Here is a 19325-nt window from a genome sequence, read left to right as displayed (position 1 = left end):
TCTGGGATTTCTCAATATTTCCATTACCAACCTAAGGGATGGAAGATAAAATATGCTTATTCGTTGTTGCAAATAATTCCAAGCTAAGAGAGGATGCCAGCTCACTGGAAGATGGGACAGAAACTCCGATGATCTTGACAAATTGGAGAAATAGTCTTGGGGTCTAGTTTGAGACACAGCGAAAGAAAGATTGGATGAGTTCAAAAAGGAGACATGACCTCTGTGAAATAAAAAAGACTGGTATGATTTAGTCTAGAGATGACTACAGAAAATATGCCAAGAAAATGACGGTTAAACACTGGCATAGATTGCACAGAAGGGTGTGAAATCCCCATCCCTGGATGTCTTTAGGAACAGGCTAACATCTGTCCAGCAAAACAAAGGGACAGCAGGTCAAGGGGGCATAGGGAGAGGCTGAATCATCTCCAAGCTGATACTGTCATCCAGGATGCAGTCATTCTGCATCTTCTAAAAAATTAGCTGGAAGTAGCTGCGTTTAGAAGAATTGTACAAAGACCAGCATTTCTCATTCAGCATTCTCAGAGCTGAATGAACCTGAGCTTTTTGGTTGTTAGAAATTCAGTAAGTCTGCTAGCTCTCAGAGTTCACTGCGCTAAAGCTAAGGCAGTCAGACAGCCTGCTTTTATAATGCTTCCATTGAATAAATTTGCAAAGCTGCTACCTAGAGTCCACATTATTGCTCAGCGCCACTTTGTTAATTTGGAATCCAGATCTGGTGACTGATTTAGGAAAACAGTTCAGCTAATCCCCGGTGAATAGAAATCCTCAGCCTAAGATTGTATGGCTCACCAGATTCCCACATGTGCAAATGCAGCAGTTGCCTTGCAAAGGGAGGTTGAAATATCCAGTACAAACCTCAGGGGGGGTTCACATGACATGCAGGAGCTCCAAAAAGCTGAGGTAGAGACAATTGCAACCTGCACATGCCTACATGCAGAACAGCTTTTCTGTACATGGAAAGTGCATATGTGTATTCTAGAAAGCAGTTCTGTCAGGAGAGCACGCAGAGTTAAAAATGATAATTCTGCTAATTAGTCTTGCCTACTTTCTTTGGTCAGCAAATACAATTAGCATGTATACCCCCATGATAGCAACAATCTATAGATTTCAAATTGTTTTCACGTAATTGCCTTCTGCATGATAAAACAGAAACATGTCTGTCATTACAGGAAAGCTGTGCAGATTGCCTTCTGTCTCTCACATAGCCCTGGGCTGACCTATTGTAACCTATACAGTTACAAGGCCCACATATTCCCTCAGACTTGGTAGCAGGTGGGCTAGGATAGTCCTGGGATGCTGAGAGAGGCCAGTCAGGGGTATGTTATACATTGTGCCTGCTCCTGCAGTAGTTGTTCAAGCTCAGAAATAAATAAGTAAATGTAATTTAATTTATATATATATATATAAAATTAGGAATACAAAGAAAATTGATTCTTCCTCAGGGTTTTTATAGAGACGTAGCAATTGCTTTCTAAGGAGTCCTTCTGAGTGGCACTGTCTTCCTGCTTTAGTAAGGGTTGGTCTCCAGAGGTCCCTTCCAAGCCCTACAAGTCTGTGACTCTGCTTTAGAGAACAGTTTGAGTGCAAGAAAGAGTAGCTCCTACTGTAGCCCAGTACAGAACTTCTACCTACACACTTCAGAGGAATCCCCCTGATAGGGTCCTTGCATCATCTCACATCATTTACAACAGGAGCTTTGAAAACATTGTGTCAGCAGTCCAGTTATTGACTGGACCACGGAATTGACCATGTGACCACAGTACCTCAGGCACATGTCATCCTTTCCTCATCTTGCTGGGCCTTCCCATCCCATCCTCATCCCATAGCATTATTTTTTTTTTTGTATGGGATTAACCTTGAAGACTATTGGTACCTTTCCAGCATGGCCAATGATTCTCTCCTGTTCTCAGGAGGGTCAAGGTTTACCCCCACACCATCTAAATGCACTTGCATGCTTACACCGCCCAAAGAGAAACAGCTGCTCAGGATTTGGTTGCCCAGCGATCCCAGGTGACACTGAAGGACTTGAGCCTTTGTCCCACATAAGAAACCAAGCACCAAGAAATTCAGGGTGCTCTCCAATGCATGACAGTCTCACATGATAAACTCAGCCAACGTTTCTGAACTTACTGATTTAAGCGCACGGTGATGACGGGTTGAAACTGATGGTCTTGGAGGTTTTTTCCCAATCTCTATGGTTCTTTGACTGGGCTTGGTGGTGATGGGTTGATGGTTGGACTTGATGGTCTTAGAGGTGTTTTCTAGCTCTAAGCATTGCTGGTCTGTTTCCTGTAATCTGTAGGTACATATACAAAGCAAGGCTACAAGTAGGCAAAGATATGCAGATTGTGTTGACTAAGTTACAGCCCTTGCATCATCGTGTGCAGTACAGACACTCGATGTTAGCTATAATGAATGGCAAGCTGCATTTGCTGAAATAAGGTGGTGATTAAGTGATGAGCAAATATTTTCTGAATATCATTTTACACTGACACACTTTTAATAACAAACAAGGTATCTTTTTTCACGTAACGTTTTATAATTTTTATCTGCCTTGCTTCTAACCTCATTGCTATAATGCAATGACCACATATTGGGAACGTGCTGCAACTCACTGGAAGCTAACAGAACTGCTGCATGGAGTAGGGTGCCTTCTGGGTCCCCAGGAAATGATAATTCCCAAAGGAATGCTTCTTAGCTAAGCAGGCAGCATACAGACAGGAGCAGAGCAGGGGACCGTGCTTACACAGCCGTGTCTCCCCAGCCGCAAATAGGCACGCTGCGTGCCTCAAACCACTTCCATTTGTATCTGCACGGATGGATGTCAGAGATATTGAGCAACGTTTCTCTGTGCATTAGCCCTTCAGTACGCAAATCCTCCCTGTTTCTCTTCCCGGAATTCCCCCTAGAGCAGTTATTAATTAAAGGCAGAGAAGCAGCATTAACTTATCTATTAAAAAGCTGAAATGTAAATTCAGATGGATGCAGAGAAACACTTTTTCTTTATTTACTCTTGATTTACATCTCGATGAGTCAAATCCCCACAGTCTCATCGCGAAGCCAAACAAATTCATCAGCGATTGAAATCGCCTCGTGGGATCGTGCAGCACCACGCACGTCTTTAGTGAGCGCTATTGAGAAGGTGCGCAAAGAGCTCCACCGGCTCGCAGCGTGCGGGCACTGAGGGGCGGCTGATGTCCCGGGGCACGGGGAGGGCTTACAAAACCCACTGACATAAAAAGAGAGGAAAGCAGCAGGTGTAGAGAAACCAGAAGGAGCCGATTTTAGCAGCTGGAGGCGAAATACTGATTTTTTCCATCCAGGAGACGCGAAGACGCGGACGCTTCTCAGGCAGAGAGAACGCGGCGCTCTCTTCCCTTCCTTTTCCTTCCCCTTTCCCGCAGCTCCCGCCCAGAGCCGCTGGTGCGGCCGAGCTGCAGCCGGGGGCCGGGAGGGGCTCGGAGCCCTGCTGCTCCGCCCGGCCCCCAGGTGCGGCTGTAGCCTCCGCGCTGCACGAAACGGCCCGGCCCGGCCCTGCTGCTCGATGCTCCTCGTTCCCAGGTCGTCCCAACACACTCCTAGCACCGTCTCGACTGCCCCACACCATCCTAGCGCTGTCTTCCTGGAGAGAACCCCTCCGGGTGCCCTCATTGCGAGGGTCCCGAACAACCACGGGGGAGGAGGGAAGGAGGGAGGGAGGAACGAGGGGGGGGGGACACACAGCTTCCAGCCCAGGTGCGTTGTTTGCAGTTTCCACGTCCAGTTTCCACGCCTCGGACAAACTGTCTCGGGGCGTCAACTTCGCAGAAAATGGCCGAACGCGATTTTTTTTTCTGCGTTTGCACTCGTTTTGCATTTCCCCCTCCCGCAAAGTCGGGGCTGAAGCCAGGAGATAAAGAAGGGCAGCGGCGGTGAGCGCTGAGCGGCCCGGGATAGGCGGGGGGAGAGGGGAGGTGAAGGCAGAACCCCGGCTCCGGCCGCAGCCCGGGGGGGGGGGGGGGGGGATGGGGCACGGAACGCTCCGGGGGCAGCGACCGCTGCGCGGGTGTCTGCGGGGAGAGATAAGGACCGGGCCCGAGAAACTGTGACAATGAAATAGCGAGAAGCGGGGATCGCTTGGAAGCAGCTGCAGCTCCGCCGGGTCTCTCAGAGAGGGGCGGGGGGACAGCGAGCGCACATGGCACGGGACGTGGGGCAGGAGGACATGGGGACAAGGGGGAGGAGGATATGGGGACAAGGGGGATATAGGGACAAGGGAATATAGGGACAGGGGAACATGGGGATATTAGGAACGGATGGACATGGGGACGGGGGGCCATGGAGCAGGGGGATATAGGGACACAAGGACACGGAGATCTGGGGACACAGGGACAGTGGCAGCGGGAAGAGGGAGCACAGCGGGCAGAGCGGGAGCAAAACTGAAAGTCCTAAATCGCCCCAACACGCATTTGTCGGTGCGATGCTGAGGGGTGAAATGAACGGAATTCACTCACAGCCCCTGAAAGTTCTTTTCTTTTCTTTTCTTTTCTTTTCTTTTCTTTTCTTTTCTTTTCTTTTCTTTTCTTTTCTTTTCTTTTCTTTTCTTCTCTTCTCTTCTCTTCTCTTCTCTTCTCTTCTCTTCTCTTCTCTTCTCTTCTCTTCTCTTCTCTTCTCTTCTCTTTTCTCTCTCCTTTTTCCCTTCCCTTCCTTTCCCTTCCCTTCTTTTCCTCCTAGCTTTTCAGGCAGCCGGGAGTTACTTTCCGCGTCGTTGTCGCTACGGTTTACGTATTTTCAGCGCACCGCAAAGTTTCCATCGGTGAAATCCCCGCACTCCCCCCGCAGCCGCTCAGCTCTGGGGACGCCGGGACCCGCCCGCCACTTCCCGCGGTGTCCCCGCGATGTCCCAATGCCGGTACCGGCACGGGGCACCCGCAGCCCCGAGGAAACCATGCCGAGACTCAAAGCCGCTCGGAAAACGATTGTTGGTTGCTTTAGTTTTTGTTTGTTGTTTCTTTTTTTTTTTTCTTTCCCCCAGCGGTATTGCAGAGTTTTCTGATTGTCTGAAGATTTTTTTTTTTTTGTCTTTTTTTTTCCTCTCTTTTCTTTTCTTTTCTTTTCTTTTCTTTTCTTTTCTTTTCTTTTCTTTTCTTTTCTTTTCTTTTCTTTTCTTTTCTTTTCTTTTCTTTTCTTTTCTTTTCTTTTCTTTCTTTCGGTTAATTGCTTTTGAGCTCCTGCTGAAAGGTATCCGTCGCTTTTCTTTGCCCGTTAAACAACTCTCCGTGCGCCGGGGGCAAATCGAAGTCTCGGGACACGCAGCGCGCTCAGCATTTGCGTTCCGTATTTTTAACGACGGCACTGAAAATCGCCGCATTTAATCGTGCCAAAATGGGAAGATAACGCGGTCATCGATCACCTCAGCTCACACCAAACCTACGCCAAGTTTGGGCGGGAGGCGAAACGCGCAGCGCCCGGGGAGGGAAGGAGGCACGAAATGAGGGACGTGGGACATCTGCGAGGAGAAGCGCGTCAGAAAACGGAGGGACAGAGAGGTGCCGTGGAGGGGACGAGGAGGGCAATGGGGCTGGAGAGGGGGAAAGCTGTGACACCGGGGTTTGGTTCGCGTCGTCAGGGAGAGCTCGGAGCTGGGGAACGAAAAGGGGAAAGGGAGCGGGCGGCCGGGGTTGTATGGACGGCTTCGGAACATCGGCTCGGGGACGGAGCAAAAGGGAGGGAAAGGGAAGAAATGGGGGAAAAGGAAAGAAAGAAAGAGGAGGGAAGGAAGGGAGAAAGAAATACTAAGAAAGAAGGAAAGAGAGAAATAAAAAGAAAGACAGAAAGAAAGAAAAAGAAGGAAAGAAAGAAAAAGAAGGAAAAGGCAAAACGCTGGGAAAGCGCTATCCCAGCGCAAGTTATTGAGATTTTTCGCTAAAGGCTGTCACAAATTGCAGAATATATATATACACACATATATATAACCTCCCTCAGCCGCTCGTGACGAACACGTTTCCAAGCCTCCGCCGCTAACGTACACAGAACCAAGGCTACGGCTGACACTTCCCAGCTACATAGGAAAAAAAAACGAAAACAAAAACAAAAACCCAACCTCGACTCAATTCCAAACAACGACTTTGCCCTAGGACAGCCCCCGTCGCTCAGCTCTCCCCGCCCCGGGCCCTTCCCGCGGCCCCCACAGCGCTCATAGGGCCGCACCGCCCCGCGCCCCTCCCGCCCCGCAACGGTTCGCTTTGCGATGCGAGGGCTGGGAGCGACCCTGCGGGGATCCCGAGCGGCGCTCGGCCCGGCCCTAACAACAACCTGCTCGCCTACACGCGACGGGGGCTGAAATAATAATTACGGAATGACGCCGCTCGAGACGCACAAAAAGTTTCCAGACCGAAAGAAAAAAAAATGTGTATGTATATATATATATATATATATATGTAATGTAAAAAAAAGCCCCACGCTCTCGGTAGAAGCGCCTCTTCGCTTCGACGCGCGGACCGCATTCATCCCTCTGCGGCTTTCCCAACACGTCTCTTTTTGAGCCCATCCCGTCACTTTAACCGTGCGGGGCCGGAGGGGTCGGAGCGGCGCCGGATCCCCCCGGGGCAGCGGTGGAGCGCAGCAGGGCGCGGGGCGGGGCGGGGCGGCGGCGAGCCGGAGCCCTTCCTCGGGCCGAGCTCTTCTTTTCTTTTTTTTTTTTCTCTTTTCTTTTCTTTTCTTTTCTTTTCTTTTCTTTTCTTTTCTTTTCTTTTCTTTTCTTTTCTTTTCTTTTCTTTTCTTTTCTTTTCTTTTCTTTTCTTTTCTTTTCTTCTCCTTTTTTCTCTTTTCCTCCTCTCCTCTCCTCTCCTCTCCTCTCCTCTCCTCTCCTCTCCTCTCCTCTCCTCTCCTCTCCTCTCCTCTCCTCTCCTCTCCTCTCCTCTCCTCTCCTCTCCTCTCCTCTCCTCTCCTCTCCTCTCCTCTCCTCTCCTCTCCTCTCTTTCCCCACCCCTCCCCCGCGCATCTCTGCGTTTCCCCACGTTACACCGCGATTTTTCCATCACATCAAAGGGAAGATTTTATTTATTTTATTTTATTTTTAAACATATAATTTTTTAAAGCGCTTTGAAAATCGTACAGGCGTTGACGTTCCGCTCCGTTTAGCAGTCCCCGAGCCCGGCCGCCAAGCGCGCTCCTGGAAAACGGCACTGGGACAGCGGAGCATCGCCCCCAAATGCCCACAGCCACCGCCGCCAGAGCCCCCTCTGCTTCAGGAGGAGCTGGGGAAGCTGCTGGTGACCAGCATCAGAGAGAGGGCTGGAAAAGTTTTGTTTTTATAAAAATGGGGAAGGAAATGGGATTTGATCTCTCCATCCCCATCGGCGCGTCCCGATACGGACGGAAAGTTTGCAAAGAGAGGACGAGAAGTGAAAGCTTCCCCCCTCCTCCCCCCCCCCCCCCCCCCCCAGTCCCATGGGCACGGGAAGGCAGAGGAGCGAGGAAGGCTGAAGGCTTCTTCCCAAAAGAGGGAGTCCTGAGGTCATTTCAGCCTTTTCGTCAGCATGGATGGAAAGGAAAGCTCAGCGGTAGGGAGCTGCCCCGAGGTGCCCGGCCATGCGCCCGCTGTGCCAAGCCGGGACCGGCCGTGAGGCCCGAGGGTGGCAGCCCTGCTGTGCGACCGCTGCTGCTTCTGTGTCACAGAGCGGGCGGAACAGCGAGAAGCGGGAGGGAGGTCGGGGGAGGAGGGGGGAGGGTCAGATCAGCTCCTTGATCTGTCCCAGAGGAAAGCAGCCCGCGGCCCGTGCTGACTTTTGCCTACGAGGCATTTAGTGGGCAGGGAGCGGTCGGTGTGCCTTCGGGAAGAGACGTGCGGCTCTGAGAACGTCGGAGGGAGAGGTGGAGGGGGAGGGGGGGGAAGAGAGAAAGAAAGAGGAAAGAGAAAAGAAAGGAGAAGGAGAGAAGGAGAGAGAGAAAGAGAGAAAGAGAGAAAGAGAGAAAGAGAGAAAGAGAGAAAGAAAGAGAGAGAGAGAGAGAGAGAGAGAGAGAAAGAAAGCAAGAAAGCAAGAAAGCAAGCAAGCAAGAAAGAAAGAAAGAAAGAAAGAAAGAAAAAGAGAGAAAAGAAAGAAAAAGAGAGAAAAGAAAGAAAGAGAGAAAATGAAAAAAAGAAATTTTAAAAAAAGCACCCTGCACCTAACTGAGCCCTTCCCCTCACGGCTCGCTCCCCGCTCGCTGCAGCACCCTTCTCACCAAAACCGACCCCACGGTCCCTTTCCCCAACACTTGCGAGGACAGAGCGCTGCCCGCCCGCCCTCAGCCCAGCCCCGAGCTCTCCCCGCAGGCTCTCCAGTCCCGGCCTCTCCCATCAGCCCCGTCCGGCCCCGGGGCAGCTCGAGGAGCTCATTTCGGGCTGCGGTTTTGACTTCCCGCACAAAAAAAACTCTCCGTTTTTCCAGTGACACCGCGCGCTGTCCGCCTTCGAACCGGGAGATATTCGTTCGTTTTATTTCTTTCCGCAACGACGAAGAAGGAGCGGGATTCGGAGGGCGCAGCCCGAGCCGGGAGCCACGGGAAGCCGCTTTCATTTCATTCCTCCGGAGCCGTCCGGGAGCGGCACCGCGCTCCGCTGCCCCATCGCCGTGGGCCGCGCGCGTTCCGCAGGGACTCTTCTCCCGAAAACCCCGCAGCGCGATGAAATCCACCGTCAGTCGGGAGGGGAAATCCGCACGTCTCACGCGGGCGGCTCGGGGGGAATCCCAGCTCCCGCCCTGCCCGGCCCGAGCCCGCTCGGCCTCGCCCCGCTGTCGGCGGGAGGGCAGCGCCTCGAGGCCGGGGGAGGACCGAAGCCTCCGCCCGCCCGGGGCACGTCGGCCTGCGGCCCCGCGACCGCGGAGCGCCAGGTCCCTCGGGGCCGGGCCGGGTCTGGCCGGTGCGCTGCGGGGAACGGAGGCCGGCACCGCTCGGGAACGCGTTCCCTCGCCCCGACCGCGGAGGAAGGCCGTCCTCTCGTGTTTGCAGTTTTCTTTGTTTACATTCACTCTAGAAAACATTGGCCCGTGGCCAGCAAAGTGCGCTCGCGTTTCTCGGTGGAAAGCCGAGAGCGATCCGGCCCTGGCGGCTCCGCGCTGCCCGTCCTCCCCTCATCCCGCCGGGCCCGGGAGCAGCGCGTTGCCGGCCGGCTGCACCTGCGAAGGGCGCGGGCCGCTCCTCGCAGCTCGGTCTCCCCGGCCCCGGCCTCCCCGAGGCCGCAACAGGTTTCTCTGCGCGCATCGCCTCCCGCTGCGGGCTGCGGGGCGGCGCCGAGCCGTGCCGCGCCGCACCGCACCGAGCGGAGCCGCGCCGTGCCGCCCGCCCCGGCACACGGAGCCGCGGGGCGCGGCCCGGAGGGGGGGGCCGGCGGGTGCCCGAGGTCGCGCGTGTGCGCCGGGCCGTTCGCCGTGTCGTCCCCCCCCCCGTCCCCGTCCCCGCGGCCCGTCCCCCGGCGAGGAGCGAGTGCCGCCGCTCCGCCTTCTCCTTTTCGCAATGTTGACGCAATCTATAAATAGTGGAACAAAAGGAGCAACTTCCTCGCAGCTTTGCTGAAACTGCACAAAAAAGGCAACCGGGGGGGTGGGGGGCGTTATTTTGATTTGATTTTTTTTTGCCACCGCTTTCAAAAGCGAAGCCTCCTTCCCCCTCCCCCGCCGCTCTCTCGCTACTGGAAGATTACAGATCCGTGCGCGATTATTTTTTGATTCCTCGTTGTCTGCTGCGCTGGCACCGTCCTGCGAGCGGCGGAGCGGCTCGGCGCCGGGCTTCCCCCGCTGACAGTAAGTGCCGGGCGGGGAGGGCAGGGGGGAGGCGGGAGGCGCTCCCCGCCCGCCGCACCGCACCGCACCGCGGGTCGAACCCCTCTCCCCACGCGCGGCTCCGAGCCCCCACGCGCAGCTCCCGCGCCTCGGGGGTGCTTTTATCGGCGCGGTGGGGGTGTTCACGCGTCTTCCCCTTTCTCTTCCTCCTCCTGCCGCGCTCAGTGGGAGGGTGGGGGGATGCTGGTCACGATCACGCGTGTCCCAAACACCCCCCCGCCCCCCCAACCCCCCGCGGAGGGAGAATTACATCATCCTTTCTGTAGTGATGCTACCTTAGCGTGCGCGCACCCGACACCTCGGGAGCGCGCGTCCTCCCTTCTCGGAGGCGCGCGTTTCCCCCCACCCCGGCTCGGGCTCGGAGAAAGGCGCGCCCCCGCGCTCACACACACCCGCGCCGCCGAGTGTTTACAGTGCTGCCCCAGCCGTATTGTGACGTCTCCTGAGCGACAGTGCGTCTGGCCAATGGGACGCCGAGGCCCCGCCCACTCTCTCTCTCTCTCTCTCTCTCCCCTCCCTCTCTCTCTCTCTCTCTCTCTCTCTCCCCCCCTCCCTCCCCCGCTCTGTGCTCGGCTGTCACGCTCCGCGCGCGCCGGCGCGCGTCCGCGATTGGCGCGCCCCACGCTGGTGCTCCTAAGCTCAGGGTGCGGGAAAACAGCAAAAATGCTTTGTTGTTGTTGTTGGGGTTTTTTTCTTTTTTCCTTGTTCCTTTTTTTTCCTTTCTTCTTTTTTCCTTTCTTCTTTTTTCTTCTTTCTTTTTCTTTTAACCCCGTGCAAAGATAACAGCGCCTACTTACACGCTGCAAAGCCCGTAGCAAAGATCAAAAAAAGTGTTTTTTCACACTTTTGAAACTTGTTGCGAGTTTAAGGCAGCAGTGCAAAATTCTCCCCCGAGCGGGCACCGGCTTAGTGCGGGATTTAGGCAACCGCCCGGCCCTGCTCGGCAGCGCACGGAGTTTTTAATGTGTTAATGGCTCGGGGTGGCTTCAAAGAGCGTTGCTGTTTTGAAGTCCAGGTGTTTCTATTTGCGCAGAAAATCGAGCGGGGAGCTCTGAGCTCCTACTGTTACTAAAGTTAAAAGGAAACAAAGTTGAGCTGCTAAGTCGGCAGTCTGGAATGAGTCAATAGTGTCTCCTTTGTCCTGCTAGGTTGTAGCTCCGCTCCGTTTCCTCCGCACTAGCGAGCGAGAGTTTCGCCCCTCGGCTGAATTCTCGGTACATTCTGTACGCATCTCCCCCTCGCTAAGCGTCCCGGCAGCGAGGCTCAGCGAGGGTCGAAGCCTCTTCGTGCTGCGGCTGCGGCTCGGGGCAGCGGGACGGCGCCGTGCAGGGCCGTGGGCTGAGCCAGCCGCCGTGCCGCAGCGCTCCGGGCGCGGTCAGCAACGGGCCCTCGCGGGTTGGCACAGACGTCGCCCGCTCGCTTCTCCTTTCCCCGCGTCTGTTTTGCTTTTCGATCGCCTCAATTGCGTACGCGGCTACGTTACGGCCGTCCCTTCTCACGCTTGAAAAAGGCTGTCCCTGCGGCCGTGCCCAATACTTCAATTCTTGAAGTATATTTTAGCTCTTCGCTCCCGGCTCTTTCCAGAAACGCCGCCTCGCAGGTCCTGCTAGTCACACGCGGTTTTCCCCGGTGGCCGTGAAGGCCTCGGCCGCGAGTTCCTAAAGCTTTCGTTTCGAGTTCGCAACGCTTCCCTTCCGCCCCACCGCTAAGGCCGGCCCCGGGTCGGGAACGCGGCTGCGGGCAGCGCTGCCCCCCCCCGGCCCCGCGGCAGCCCCCGCGTCCTGCTCTGCGCCGACGAGCAGCGCCGTGAGGAATTAACGAGGCTGCGAGTCAGGCTGCCGCTTTTGGGGAGCCCGCAGCCGCCCCGTCTGCGCTCCGAGGTGTCCCCTCCGGACGGCCGAAATATTTAACGGCGGAAAAACGCGGCGCTTGTTGGTGATGGGGAAGGTGAGGGCAGGAAAAAAAAGTTTTAAAAGATGGAGCCTGAGGCACAGAAGGAGCGGCACGGATCCAGCTGTCCTTTTATAGTAAGTGGTGTTTTACAGAAAGTGGGAAAGGAGAGAGAAGTGCCTCCCTTCCCGCAGCAGGACAGGGATGGTGCAGCCCTTCTCATCGCATTCCTGGAGGAATCTGCACGCAGCTCTCGGTTCTTCTCATTTCTGGAAACGAGAAGTGTCGTTCTCAGCAGTTCCTCTCTTGAGCCCTACTGCCGGGTCTTGCCTGACCCTCCGCTGGTACTGACAGATCTCTATAGAACAGTTTTCGGGCTTGGCATTCGTGCTTCATAAAAAGTCGTAAGAGATAGCTTTGATGAGTAATTTCTCGAAGTGCAGTTAACATTCTAAATACTATGTATGCGTAAATGTTGTTAGTTAACTGGGGCGTTGCTTTAGAACGTGTACAAAGGAGACACCCAGCACAGACCGAAAGCAAACTCTCAGCCCAGGTCAGAGCCACAAATATATCACATATAAAGGATGGGAGCAGGGTAGGAAACCTGCAGTAGTTCATCAGGTGAGAAACAGGCACTCCAGAATGCACGAAGAATTAAAAAAGAGGTGTGCAGAAAAGCAGGCAGCATTAGCTGGCAGAAGAGGATATGAAAACAGCTGTACTTTTTCAGGGCTCTTCATATCCTTGTTTCTGGCTGAATGTGCTACGTGCATGAACATCCTTTCTTATAAAAGAATAAATTTCACAAAGATCCCACTGTATGGCAGTGTACTGATTGGCTGTCACAGCCCCTGGCTAAATATTAATGTTGGTCGCTTTTCCAAGTCAAATCTATGAGCTACTCTATCTGGAGAACTTGAAATCTTTACCCACAAGTGAAACTCCAGTACGGTGCTTTGCTGACTTGCACGTTGTCTGTCCGTGTTTATAAAGATTTCCTTAGTAAATTACTTTTCGTTTGACAGCATTTTTTCTTCATGTGTTGCTTAGGGAAATATCAGGCAGTCTCTTTTGATCTGAGGCTTGGTTTGTTGAAGTTTTACAATGCTAAGCAGCGTGACAAACACACAGGACTAACCAGAAGGAGCTCCCCATCGGTGCAACCCCTTTGGTTTCATAACCCCTTGCAAGCTTAGAGCCATGATTTACATAGCAGTGAGGGAAAATGAAAATGAGGAGGAAGCCCATTGTGCCATGTACGTGTATTTTCTCCTAACGCAGACTAGATTAAACCTGGCCTGTGCCACAAGAACAGTGAAAGGTGAGAGCAAAGGCGAGCAAAGGATCCTCCCTCGTAATGACACGCACAGTTAATGTTCTCTTCACCCAAGATAGTAAACCAGACCCAAAACGGGAAGGAGGATCTGGGCTATTCTTTCACCTCCCTCCCCACCCCCAGGCTCTGAGCCGTGGAGGAAGGATCGTGTTGCACTATTTTAAAGCTGGAGCAGCATGTGCATCTCCTCGGTACAGTGAGAGCACTGGGAGCATAGCTCTCAGGGCTCCCTGCTCCCAGGGCTGTGTCTTATCCACAGAGCCATGCTCCAGTTCCCCTCCAAGTTCCCTTGCAAACGTACAATATTTGCAGGGATGTATACAAATAAGAAAGTTATTAAACTGACTTACCTTTGGCACGTGGCTTTGAAAGCTTCCTGCTCGAGGCAAGTCACAAAAGTCATTCTGTCACAGTAGCTCAGCACTGCAGGTAAAGTTGACCTGTAAATGAATGAAATAAAGAAATTGAGTGCCTTTGCCTAATTTCCTAAGCTTAAATAAACTGGATCGATTAGCAAATTGAAAAATATCATTGCTACATCTTTCTCCCCACCATCTGAGTGCAGATAATTTGAAGTTATACCATACAGCTGATGTTAAATCTGTGCCAAGGTAGGAGATGGATCATGGTTTCGAATGGAAGTTCAGGTTAGGGCCATAATTCTGTCCCTGCCTCCCAACTTTTAAGATCAGGACAATTAAAGCTGTTCTACCCCTCACTGGATCAAAGAGACAAAATATGCATACAGGATGCTCCATGGCCACGTGGAACTGCAGAAAGGAACTGCAGAAAGAAGCCATGAGCCTTCCCCTGGGAAGTTGGAACAGGGAAAGTTGTGGGGAGCAGTAGGAGATCCAGCACAAAGGACTGAATAGATTCTAGTGCCTAACTTAGTGGTTGATAGCCCTGCCCATGGAACTGGATGCTCTTTGAGGTCCCTTCCAAACCAAGCCAGTCTATGACTTTGATTCCACGATTCCAGGCTGTATAAAAGCATGCAGAGATGATAGAAGCTGTATAATCATGGGGTGACAAGATATGAACAGTTTAACCTTGCCTTAGCCTCTTCTACCTGAGTTTTAAAAGGAGCAAGATCTCGTTCAAGGCTTAAAAATACATTGAGCTCTACAGATAAAAAGCCATATGTCAAATTCAGCTATTCTTAATGTGGTGGGTAAAAAATACACAATTTTAACATACAGACTGGCAGACATTTCATTTGAAAGCAGGAATTAAAATAATGACAGGTTGTGTCACGTGAGAACACATTTAACAGCAAAACTGTCCTTTTCTGGTGCATGAAAGCCAACTATATGGAGGGAGAGGCTGCTGGAAATAAGCAGGGGGCACAGAAATGGAGGGAAAGATGGGGAGTTTAATGGAAGATGCCGAGTTGATGACCTGAGTCTTCAGCAAGGCTGTTACCCTCTTTACTTTCTAATGCTGTGCAAATGAATTCTCTTGCAAATCAAAGGTTCTGCCTCTCTGTGCCCCTGAGGTCATTCATGACCATGTCCTGACCCAGGCAGTCTGCAGTTGTCCTCAGCACAGGCACACACCTCCCCAGCCACTGCAGCCCACGTCTGCTGTACGTTGCATGCTGCTTCCCCCTTCCTTGTGTTTATTTTACAAATCTATTTTTTAAAATCCTATTACCTTTTACGTATTTCTGCATCTTTCCTTGCACTGAGAAGCTCCTTGATACTTAAGCAAATGTTAAGATATAAGCAAAAATATAGGAAGATCAGATTATTTCAGGCCACTTCGCAGCAAAAGGAATACTTTTTTTTATGGAAAGCAAAATCTTCAGCTGAAAGAAGCTGGTGTTTACATTGTCACTAAAACTTCTGCTGAATGGGGAAGAAACAGTAACGGCAGACAGCGCTTCAAAAGGAAGTTCTGTTACAGCACAGAGGAAAAAAAAATTAAGTTCTTCCAGTGTATAAAATATGTACTCAATGCTGAGCTTCTACATTTGCCTTCAATACTGAGCTATGAGCGTGGAGTGCCCCACTGCAAGTTGTTAATGTACCCACCAGCCCCACTGCTCAAACCTATGCGAGGAAAGAATTAATACAAAGGCATTCATCGAGCACAAAACTGAGATATTCTTTCACTGCAACTTCTCCAGCTCTAACAAAGGCACCATTCAAAAAATAAAAAATAAAAAAGCATTTCAAAGAGCAGTGTAGATGCTGGGCATGGATCGGCTCCTCACTTAAAGACAGAGGCCGCTAGCCCAAAGGAATAACTCAGACAACACTGACGCTCCAAGTTTCAGACTTTCAAGCCGGAGGCCTCCAGTTGGAACTTATCTCTGTTTTCACACATCAGTAGGTTCGGCGGAGTTAGAAATACCCAGCACATACAAGGAAAACAATCTCTATCAGTGGATACAGCATGAACACGATAACGTGATGTTTTGCAAGCCTCGAGCAATTGTCAAGCCGCTGCGCTTTGTCAAGGCAGCACACTTGACTGTCAGGGCCATCTAACCTCAGGTCACCTTCTACCTTGCCCCCTGGCCAGGTCCCAGCACCTCCATTTACTCTCTGTAAGCGGCTGCAGCACCCTGGAGGCAGGGGCAGAGGCAAGGATGCTGCTGCCCCAACACGAGCAGCAGCTGCCTGGGTGCATCGCTTTGTGTCTCTGAGTTAAATGATCCTTTTTTACCACCTGTCCGAACAGAAAAGAGAAGGACCCTACTTTATTCTGTCAATTTTGGGATGGTTTTGTATTTGCGTTATTTTATTTCAGTGTTCAAGGCCCTTATCCAATTAAACACAGCCACTCACAAAACACGTTTCTTTTTGTCATCCGGATTTGTTATTCCCCCACTATACGATTTTTACTTAAACTCCTATAAAGCAAACCTCTGATTCTTAATTTTCACATTTTGTAATAGAAAATGGGGGATGATATGATGGTGTGATAGAAATGGGGGTATGACGGTATGATAGAAAAGGGGGTTTTCTTTACTACGTGATTAAGCCTTCCAATTTCAATTTGTAAACTCCGTGTAGATGGAAGCAGAATGCAATTAAAATGTAGCAAAAGAGCACTACATTTTTTATCAGTTTAATTAAATAACCACAGATGTACGTAATGTATAAGAAAAAGAATACCCTGATCAGAACATAGCGCACTGCAAGCTGATTTATTCAGCAAGGACTAATCACTGCTAGCTGGTGAGCTGCAGTGATTGTTTCTGGTCAGCACGACCTTCAAGACTTTAATGCTGGTACATCTCATCCTCTCGCAGTCTTCACTCATGGGCTCGATGAGAAAGAAAATTAGGAGATTGCCTGCTTTTTCATCTCTCAGTGCAGCCTTCTACTTTGAACGTAAAGTAAATGAGTACATTAAAAGAAGAAAAAGCTATTGGAAGCAGCTTCAGCATTCTGTGGGTTACAGTTCCAAGCGCTCTGGCAGTGACTCCCCACCCCTTCAGTGGTTTGACTTGCTCCAAAAATCTGGCGTCAAAAAATGTGTCGTGTAGCACTTTTATTGTGTTATTTTAAAATACCTACAGTAAATGTAACCCTAGAACAGGCTGCCCTACTTCCATACTTAATTTTAAGTGGTCTTGTTAAAAAAAGAAACATTTAATTTAAATAAAATAAAGTATACATATATAACTCATTAAACTCATATTAATCATTCCAGTAGGCCACAGAAGCAATAGAAAATGTGGATTCCCTCCTTTCTGATTTATCAGCCACTTATGCTACGGAGCGTTCAGAACAGAACGGGTTCCTACTGTGCCTGCTGGTGTACGCATGAAGTTAAAGAGACAGAGCCCTGGCAGAGAGGTTTGCCTTAATTTGCTCAACACCTGAGGTGTTAAAAGTAAAGCCAAACAGGAGAAGCTTTTTGCTTTTTTTTTCTTCAGTAAAGCACTGGCTGTTCAAGCGCAGGTTTACCAGTGCCAGGAGGCAGAGCGTGGGGGGATGCCACAAAGGGCCCCAGATCCTCCATCCCCTCTTGTTCCCCTTACCCTTGAGTTCCAGCTGCACTCACCCAGGCCTATGGACTGGCAGTTGGAGAGAGCTGAAACAAACCAGGGAACTGAATGTAAGCAACAATGGCATTAAGCTCTGCTAAAGATAGAGGCTTCCCATTGAATTTCCTTCCTGCGTGACGCTGGAGCATAAACCTAGCACCAGGACCACTTCTCAAGTGGAAAGGAAGAAAATTATTACTGACAAGGTCCAAAGACTGGGATACTGGCCTGCTCAGTTTTGAACTGTGCCTTACAGATCGGCATTACAGATCTGTGGATTCAACTGATTTGCTTAATATGGATCAGAATGTAATTCCTGCTCCCAGATTACTGTGTTGGAAACCAAGCTATCCCACGAATTTTCTAGCTTTTGGGGGGTTTTGTTTGTTTGTTTGTTTGTTTGTTTTTGTGGACTGAAAGATTTCCTTTCTTGTAGTAATCTGAAAGCAAGTGTAAGGAAGAAGAAAAATCACTGGTCAAAATTACAGTGGTAACAGCAAGTTTCTAAAGAGATCAATTTTGGTTTAGGTAAAGCCAAGATTAAGCAAAAAAGAGAGAAGGTAGAGGCGTTTCACTAACACATTACAAAATTGTTGACTCGGGTTGGCTCTCATTGGTTGAATTTTAGAATGGTCTTGAAAGTATTGTTTAATTGCTGTAAGATTGGGCTAGGAGAGGCTCATAAATCAACTGTATCTTAGAATGGAAGAGAGATTGGGCTGTCCATTAACCCACCTCTGACAGGAGGCATAGGCCAGTTCCTAGCCAAGTGAGCAGCAGGACCAGGACCAGCACACTTGACATTGCCCATGGTGCCAGTACCCAGTTTTTAGCTCGGGTGTATCCCTGGCTTGATGCGATCTGTCTGCTCAGTGACCTTCATTAGATCCTTCTCCACGTTCTTCTGCAGCCCCTCCTTGAATCCACGTGAGCTATTTGTACTATCTGTACTATCTGTACTATCTTAAGGCAAAGAATGTCACAAGTATATTACCCTCGTGCATATAAAATAATGCAATTTTTTATACTATTTGCTCTGAACTTGCCTACTGCCAGCTTCATCTGATGCACCCTCATTACTGTATTGGTAGTGAAGGTAGAAAGTTGATCCCTGTCCATCCTTTTCATGTGCCATTTTAAAATATTTATTGCTATTTTGAAGAAGCATCGGAGGGGCAATTAAAGACTGAAGTAGAAGCTGTAGTCTCTGTGCTGGAAACCTTTTTCTTCTTAGCTCTCGGCCACCGCTCAGCCCACTCTCTGTGGCAGATGCTGGAGCTGCTCTTGTACAGAAGGCCTTCCAAGATCCCAGGGAACTGGAAGCTCCACCGAGCACACTTGGGGAGAGCCACTCTTTCCCACTGTTAGGAATGATGCATTGGAGGAAAAGATGCAGTCATGCATATTGCGCTCTTAAAGCCCTGCCGGTCTTTCTGCAAGCAGAATCTAAAAGAATAGTAGGGAGTGGAAATAAAGAGAAGAAAATTTGCTATTCCACAGAAATCAGCCCCATTCTAGGAATATCACTTGCTAAGAATTAAAGCTCAAGGAATCAGTGTAAACCTCAGCTGAAAGCTGAAGTAAAAGCCTGAAGTAGTTCAAGCCTTTCTCTAAGGGAGCAAGACTTTGTTTGTGGAGTTTGGCAGCAGACCCTAATCAGGCAGAGCTGACAATAATTCAAACAGCAGAAGCTTGTGAGAATTTCCTAGTATTTCCATAGGAGATTCATGGAATATATTCTCATTTTCCTTGCTTTTCCATATTCTCATTTTACAAGGCACAGGAATATCTCTCAAGCAGACAGGAAGGTCCAGTTTCTATTGGTGAGAAAATATTAAGATATATAATGGGACCCATTTTCATTCTTAGGTAAAAATACGAACAGAATCCATTCAGAAACCTTACTGCAAGGTAAGATATATCGTGTCCCAGTACAGAGACATTCTGTAGAATTCCAGGTAGTGTTAAAGTTCTTAAACAGCACAGTACTACTGAAAGCAGAGGTTAGGAGAAATGCTGATGATGCTAAGATACGTGGACAGAAAGTCTTCTAATTTAGATTTAGTGAAAGGTACTCTGTGTAAGACAAAATATTCTGCACTGTTGTGAAACAGTTTCTGTCAGTAAATTTCACACTGGCAACACCCAGACCCAGTTACAGCCATCCTGGGTTTGGCTGAAGGATCTGTTTATTTCTTCAGAAGAATATGTTTGGCTAAGCAGGTACAGAGACAGTGCTGAAAGTTTCACACAACACAAAGAAAGGTGA

General features: G+C 50.3%; 2 long non-coding RNA genes across 6 annotated transcripts in view; one reads left to right on the top strand and one right to left on the bottom strand.

The window, feature by feature from the left end:
• Positions 1-9403: 9403 nt before the first annotated feature.
• LOC125701499 (uncharacterized) overlaps positions 9404-19325 on the top strand; it is a 77748-nt gene continuing 67826 nt past the window's right edge. For all 4 annotated transcript variants that reach the window (XR_007380258.1, XR_007380259.1, XR_007380266.1 and 1 more), the window contains exon 1: positions 9404-9785. This is a non-coding gene — a long non-coding RNA (uncharacterized LOC125701499). The remainder of the gene's footprint in view (positions 9786-19325) is intronic.
• The window catches only part of LOC125701475 (uncharacterized), a 46159-nt gene continuing 37227 nt past the window's right edge, over positions 10394-19325 (bottom strand). Inside the window, exons 7-8 of one of the 2 annotated variants that reach the window (XR_007380252.1) lie at positions 13404-13493; positions 10394-12104 (exon numbers count right to left, since the gene is read on the bottom strand). This is a non-coding gene — a long non-coding RNA (uncharacterized LOC125701475). Of the gene's footprint in view, positions 13494-19325 lie in introns of both variants that reach the window. The other variant, XR_007380251.1, reaches the window with a different exon arrangement.

The sequence above is a fragment of the Lagopus muta genome, chromosome 1, assembly GCF_023343835.1.
Source record: "Lagopus muta isolate bLagMut1 chromosome 1, bLagMut1 primary, whole genome shotgun sequence".
Lineage (NCBI taxonomy): Eukaryota > Metazoa > Chordata > Aves > Galliformes > Phasianidae > Lagopus > Lagopus muta.
Note: the sequence above shows the minus strand (reverse complement) of the source record. Positions and strands in the feature narration are given on the sequence as shown.